General features: G+C 44.0%; 1 pseudogene across 1 annotated transcript in view; it reads right to left on the bottom strand.

Moving 5' to 3' along the window:
* LOC311149463 (membrane-associated guanylate kinase, WW and PDZ domain-containing protein 3-like) overlaps positions 1-7,014 on the bottom strand; it is a 79,596-nt pseudogene extending 72,582 nt beyond the window's left edge. The window contains exon 1 of the transcript in view: positions 6,735-7,014. The product of the transcript in view is annotated as a membrane-associated guanylate kinase, WW and PDZ domain-containing protein 3-like (transcript). The remainder of the gene's footprint in view (positions 1-6,734) is intronic.
* Between the last annotated feature and the right edge of the window lie 1,040 nt (positions 7,015-8,054).

Raw genomic sequence — 8,054 nt, forward strand, 5'->3', positions numbered from 1 at the left:
CAGTACTGACTACCTACTACAGGACAGTACTGACTACCTACTACAGGACAGTACAGACTACCTACTACAGGACAGTACAGACTACCTACTACAGGACAGTACAGACTACCTACTACAGGACAGTACTGACTACCTACTACACTACAGGACAGACTACCTACTACAGTACAGACTACCTACTACAGGACAGTACTGACTACCTACTACACTACAGTACTGACTACCTACTACACTACAGTACTGACTACCTACTACAGTACTGACTACCTACTACACTACAGTACTGACTACCTACTACACTACAGTACTGACTACCTACTACAGGACAGTACTGACTACCTACTACGCTACAGTACTGACTACCTACTACAGGACAATACTGACTACCTACTACACTACAATACTGACTACCTACTACAGGACAGTACTGACTACCTACTACACTACAGTACTGACTACCTACTACAGGACAGACTACCTACTACAGGACAGTACAGACAAACTACTACAGGACAGACTACCTTCTAGAGGACAGTACAGACTAACTACTACAGGACAGTAAAGACTACCTACTACAGGACAGTACAGACTAACTACTACAGGACAGACTACCTTCTAGAGGACAGTACAGACTAACTACTACAGTACAGACTACCTACTACAGGACAGTAAATACTACCTACTACAGGACAGTACAGACTACCTACTACAGGACAGTACAGACTAACTACTACAGGACAGACTACCTTCTAGAGGACAGTACAGACTACCTACTACAGGACAGTACAGACTACCTACTACAGGACAGTAGAGACTAACTACTACAGGACAGACTACCTTCTAGAGGACAGTACAGACTACCTACTACAGGACAGTACAGACTAACTACTACAGGACAGACTACCTTCTAGAGGACAGTAAAGACTAACTACTACAGGACAGTACAGACTAACTACTACAGGACAGACTACCTTCTAGAGGACAGTAAAGACTAACTACTACAGGACAGTACAGACTAACTACTACAGGACAGTACAGACTAACTACTACAGGACAGACTACCTTCTAGAGGACAGTACAGACTAACTACTACAGTACAGACTACCTACTACAGGACAGTAAAGACTACCTACTACGGGACAGTAAAGACTACCTACTACAGGACAGTAAAGACTACCTACTACGGGACAGTAAAGACTACCTACTACGGGACAGTAAAGACTACCTACTACAGGACAGTAAAGACTACCTACTACAGGACAGTACAGACTAACTACTACAGGACAGACTACCTTCTAGAGGACAGTAAAGACTACCTACTACAGGACAGTACAGACTACCTACTACAGGACAGTACAGACTAACTACTACAGGACAGTACAGACTAACTACTACAGGACAGTACAGACTACCTACTACAGGACAGACTACCTTCTAGAGGACAGTACAGACTAACTACTACAGTACAGACTACCTACTACAGGACAGTAAAGACTACCTACTACGGGACAGTAAAGACTACCTACTACAGGACAGTACAGACTAACTACTACAGGACAGACTACCTACTAGAAGACAGTACTGACTACCTACTACAGGACAGTATTGACTACCTACTACAGGACAGTACTGACTACCTACTACAGGACAGTACTGACTACCTACTACAGGACAGTACAGACTAACTACTACAGGACAGACTACCTACTACAGGACAGTACATACTACCTACTACAGGACAGTACAGACTTCCTACTACAGGACAGTACTGACTACCTACTACAGGAAAGACTACCTACTACAGGACAGTACAGACTACCTACTACAGGACAGTACAGACTTCCTACTACAGGACAGTACTGACTACCTACTACAGGAAAGACTAGCTACTACAGGACAGTAAAGACTACCTACTACAGGACAGTACAGACTAACTACTACAGGACAGACTACCTTCTAGAAGACAGTACTGACTACCTACTACAGGACAGTACTGACTACCTACTACAGGACAGTACAGACTACCTACTACAGGACAGTACAGACTATCTACTACAGGACAGTACAGACTACCTACTACAGGACAGTAAAGACTACCTACTACAGGACAGTAAAGACTACCTGCTACAGGACAGTACTGACTACCTACTACAGGACAGTAAAGACTACCTACTACAGGACAGTACAGACTAACTACTACAGGACAGACTACCTTCTAGAAGACAGTACTGACTACCTACTACAGGACAGTACTGACTACCTACTACAGGACAGTACTGACTACCTACTACAGGACAGTACAGACTACCTACTACAGGACAGTACAGACTACCTACTACAGGACAGTACAGACTACCTACTACAGGACAGTAAAGACTACCTGCTACAGGACAGTACTGACTACCTACTACAGGACAGTACAGACTACCTACTACAGGACAGTACAGACTACCTACTACAGGACAGTACAGACTACCTACTACAGGACAGTAAAGACTACCTACTACAGGACAGTAAAGACTACCTGCTACAGGACAGTACTGACTACCTACTACAGGACAGTACAGACTACCTACTACAGGACAGTACAGACTACCTACTACAGGACAGTACAGACTACCTACTACAGGACAGTAAAGACTACCTACTACAGGACAGTAAAGACTACCTACTACAGGACAGTAAAGACTACCTACTACAGGACAGTACTGACTACCTACTACAGGACAGTACAGACTACCTACTACAGGACAGTACAGACTACCTACTACAGGACAGTAAAGACTACCTACTACAGGACAGTAAAGACTACCTACTACAGGACAGTACTGACTACCTACTACAGGACAGTACAGACTACCTACTACAGGACAGTAAAGACTACCTACTACAGGACAGTAAAGACTACCTACTACAGGACAGTACAGACTACCTACTACAGGACAGTACAGACTACCTACTACAGGACAGTACAGACTACCTACTACAGGACAGTAAAGACTACCTACTACAGGACAGTAAAGACTACCTACTACAGGACAGTACTGACTACCTACTACAGGACAGTACAGACTACCTACTACAGGACAGTACAGACTACCTACTACAGGACAGTCCAGGGACGGTCTGGGACCAGAAACCGGCACACCGTTCACATGTTTTACTGAAGGCCCCAAAACTGGCCATTTCCCCCCCCCCCCCCCCATTATCAGCCAAATAATGATAATTATGTGCAAAACCCCGCATTGAGACAGGCCCACTGAGCTAAAGATCATCTGGCATTTGCCTAAACTGCCCTATGGCAAGTCCGTCCCTGGCACTGTCTCACTACTCCAGTAGGGAGGGCAGTAGACTGTGGTTCAAGTGACAGTACACCGTAGCAGTCCTGCTGGGTTCAAATACTATATGAAATCATTTCAAATACTTTATTTGCGCTTGTTTTAATGGAACAAATAGAGGAAACCCAGGATATCTGGCATTCCAGGCAGGCTAGAGCAAACGCTCAAAGTACTTGAAATAACTTCTAATAGTATGTGGACAGTAGTACAGGACAGTAGTACAGGACAGTAATACAGGACAGTAGTACAGGACAGTAATACAGGACAGTAGTACAGGACAGTAATACAGGACAGTAATACAGGACAGTAATACAGGACAGTAATACAGGACAGTAGTACAGGACAGTAATACAGGACAGTAGTACAGGACAGTAATACAGGACAGTAATACAGGACAGTAGTACAGGACAGTAATACAGGACAGTAGTACAGGACAGTAGTACAGGACAGTAATACAGGACAGTAGTACAGGACAGTAATACAGGACAGTAGTACAGGACAGTAATACAGGACAGTAGTACAGGACAGTAATACAGGACAGTAATACAGGACAGTAGTACAGGACAGTAATACAGGACAGTAATACAGGACAGTAATACAGGACAGTAGGACAGGACAGTAATACAGGACAGTAGGACAGGACAGTAGGACAGGACAGTAGTACAGGACAGTAATACAGGACAGTAATACAGGACAGTAGTACAGGACAGTAGTACAGGACAGTAATACAGGACAGTAATACAGGACAGTAATACAGGACAGTAGTACAGGACAGTAATACAGGACAGTAATACAGGACAGTAATACAGGACAGTAGGACAGGACAGTAATACAGGACAGTAATACAGGACAGTAGGACAGGACAGTAATACAGGACAGTAATACAGGACAGTAGTACAGGACAGTAATACAGGACAGTAGTACAGGACAGTAATACGGGACAGTAGTACAGGACAGTAATACAGGACAGTAATACGGGACAGTAATACAGGACAGTAATACAGGACAGTAGTACAGGACAGTAATACAGGACAGTAATACAGGACAGTAATACGGGACAGTAATACAGGACAGTAATACAGGACAGTAATACAGGACAGTAGTACAGGACAGTAATACAGGACAGTAATACAGGACAGTAATACAGGACAGTAATACAGGACAGTAGTACAGGACAGTAATACAGGACAGTAATACGGGACAGTAATACAGGACAGTAATACAGGACAGTAATACAGGACAGTAGTACAGGACAGTAATACAGGACAGTAATACAGGACAGTAGTACAGGACAGTAATACAGGACAGTAGTACAGGACAGTAATACAGGACAGTAATACAGGACAGTAGTACAGGACAGTAGGACAAGACAGTAATACAGGACAGTAGTACAGGACAGTAGTACAGGACAGTAATACAGGACAGTAATACAGGACAGTAGGACAGGACAGTAATACAGGACAGTAATACAGGACAGTAATACAGGACAGTAATACAGGACAGTAGGACAGGACAGTAGGACAGGACAGTAGTACAGGACAGTAATACAGGACAGTAATACAGGACAGTAGGACAGGACAGTAGGACAGGACAGTAGTACAGGACAATAATACAGGACAGTAATACAGGACAGTAATACAGGACAGTAGTACAGGACAGTAGTACAGGACAGTAATACAGGACAGTAGTACAGGACAGTAATACAGGACAGTAATACAGGACAGTAGCAGTAATACAGGACAGTAATACAGGACAGTAATACAGGACAGTAGTACAGGACAGTAATACAGGACAGTAATACAGGACAGTAGCAGTAATACAGGACAGTAATACAGGACAGTAATACAGGACAGTAATACAGGACAGTAGTACAGGACAGTAGGACAGGACAGTAATACAGGACAGTAGGACAGGACAGTAGCAGTAATACAGGACAGTAGTACAGGACAGTAATACAGGACAGTAATACAGGACAGTAATACAGGACAGTAATACAGGACAGTAATACAGGACAGTAGTACAGGACAGTAATACAGGACAGTAATACAGGACAGTAGCAGTAATACAGGACAGTAATACAGGACAGTAATACAGGACAGTAGCAGTAATACAGGACAGTAATACAGGACAGTAATACAGGACAGTAATACAGGACAGTAGTACAGGACAGTAATACAGGACAGTAATACAGGACAGTAGGACAGGACAGTAATACAGGACAGTAATACAGGACAGTAATACAGGACAGTAATACAGGACAGTAGTACAGGACAGTAATACAGGACAGTAATACAGGACAGTAATACAGGACAGTAGGACAGGACAGTAGGACAGGACAGTAGGACAGGACAGTAATACAGGACAGTAATACAGGACAGTAATACAGGACAGTAGTACAGGACAGTAATACAGGACAGTAGAACAGGACAGTAATACAGGACAGGCCGACTCACTACCCAGGACTGTAGCTAGTAGCTGCTCCCCTTTCCCATTGTCACATTTCATTAAATGGGCAATCTGTGATTGCTACATCAATTTTGGGACTTATATATTCATGATATAGACCCACTAAATCTCGATGATTCTAATTTATAAATCCCTCATGAGCTTAGTTCAATAACTTAACCCTATCAGAACCCCAAATATAAGCTTGTTTACCTCCTTCGTTTGTAAAATTGTAAACAAACACTGTATAGCCTCCCTCAGCTATTTACCAAATCAGCGGTGGGGTGATGCTTTGTTATTGTTTGAACTTCAGATTGCCCCTTTTATGGAAAGTAGAGGCAGCTAGGAAGAAATGGTTGCCAGCCAAGTAATAAACATTTCATATCAGTGGTGTAAATGTATGCTAGGAGAATACCGTTGTAATGAAGTGGGCGGTTTACTGCTGGATCAGCTTTACCACCATACAGCTACATCACTACACATGTAGGATCTTAAATTGAGCCAGTTACAGCAGGAAAATAATCCTGGAAAACAGGACATTTGAATTATTATGTGGATTATAATTAATTACATTTTTGTAGGGATGACACTTAAGGTAAAACCAAGTCTGAAAAGTGCAAATTACCAACTTCAGACGCCTTTTAAAACCTCAAATACACTACAAGTTTTAAAAAATATCCTGCATTGCAAGAAAGTTCTCCTGCAACAGGGTGATCAAATTAAGATCCTACATCTGTATGATGTTGGGGATTCAGGGGGAAAATATATTCTGTAATTTAATTGCGTCTCAAGAGTAGGTCTATGAGTACTGATCTAGGATCAGGTTTCTCCTGTCCATTTAATCTTATTCATTATGATCTAAAAGGCTAAACTGATCCTGGATCAGCCCTCCTACTCTGAGAATACGGGCCCTGGAGAGCTATAAAGTTATTTTGAAGTTAATAACGGTACCTGGAGAGACAGTTTTGATGCGTATGGGATGGGGGCATGAGTTGAGGACCCCTCTCACGTCTCCTAGTGTCATGCCCAGGACGGGCGTACCCCCGATCTCCAGTATGACGTCACCCACTGTGGTCCAACCTCCAGGTGCTGTGGTGACGAATGGAAACTCTCCGTAGTCAGCCCCGCCCCCAATGGCCACACCCAGCTCCCCAGACCCGTCTCCCAGGGGAACAAAACTCTCCTGCACCTTGGAGCGCCAGTGCAGCTTCTTCACTGTGGCCTTAGACATGGTGACAGACCTGGAACAAGATAGCACAGGGAACAGGCTTAGTCAGAACACCACACAGCCTTAGACATGGTGACAGACCTGGAACAAGATAGCACAGGGAACAGGCTTAGTCACAACACCACACATCCTTAGACATGGTGACAGACCTGGAACAAGACCGCAAGGCGCTACAGAGGGAAGTGCGTACGGCCCAGTACATCACTGAGGCCAAGCTTCCTGCCATCCAGGACCTTTATACCAGGCGGTGTCAGAGGAAGGCCCTAAAAAAAAGACTCCAGCCACCCTATGGCCACCCTGTGGTCCTCTGTAGCTCAATTTGTAGAGCATGGCGCTTGTAACGCCAGGGTAGTGGGTTCGATCCCCGGGACCACCCATACGTAAAAATGTATGCACACATGACTGTAAGTCGCTTTGGATAAAAGCGTCTGCTAAATGGCATATTATTATTATTATTATTATTATTATTATTATTATTATTATTATTATTATTATTATTATTATTACCCTAGTCATAGACTGTTCTCTCTGCTACCACACGGCAAGTGGTACCGGAGCGCCAAGTCTAGGTCCAAAAGGCTTCTTAACAGCTTCTACCCCCAAGCCATAAGACTCCTGAACATCTAATCATGGCTACCCAGACTATTCGCATTGCCCCACCCCATCCCCCTCTTTTACGCTGCTGCTATGTTTACTATTTATGCATAGTCACTTTAACTCTACCCACATGTACATATGACCTCAATTACCTCGACTAACCGGTGCCCCCGCACATTGACTCTGTACCGGTACCCCCCTGTATATAGCCTCCCTACTGTACCGGTACCCCCTGTATATAGCCTCTGTACCGGTACCCCCTGTATATAGCCTCCCTACTGTACCGGTACCCCCCTGTATATAGCCTCCCCCCTGTACCGGTACCCCCCTGTATATAGCCTCTGTACCGGTACCCCCTGTATATAGCCTCTGTACCGGTACCCCCCTGTATATAGCCTCTGTACCGGTACCCCCTGTATATAGCCTCCCTACTGTTATTTTATTTT

This window comes from Coregonus lavaretus (genome assembly GCF_964263955.1).
Source record: "Coregonus lavaretus genome assembly, chromosome: 22".
Taxonomy (NCBI): domain Eukaryota; kingdom Metazoa; phylum Chordata; class Actinopteri; order Salmoniformes; family Salmonidae; genus Coregonus; species Coregonus lavaretus.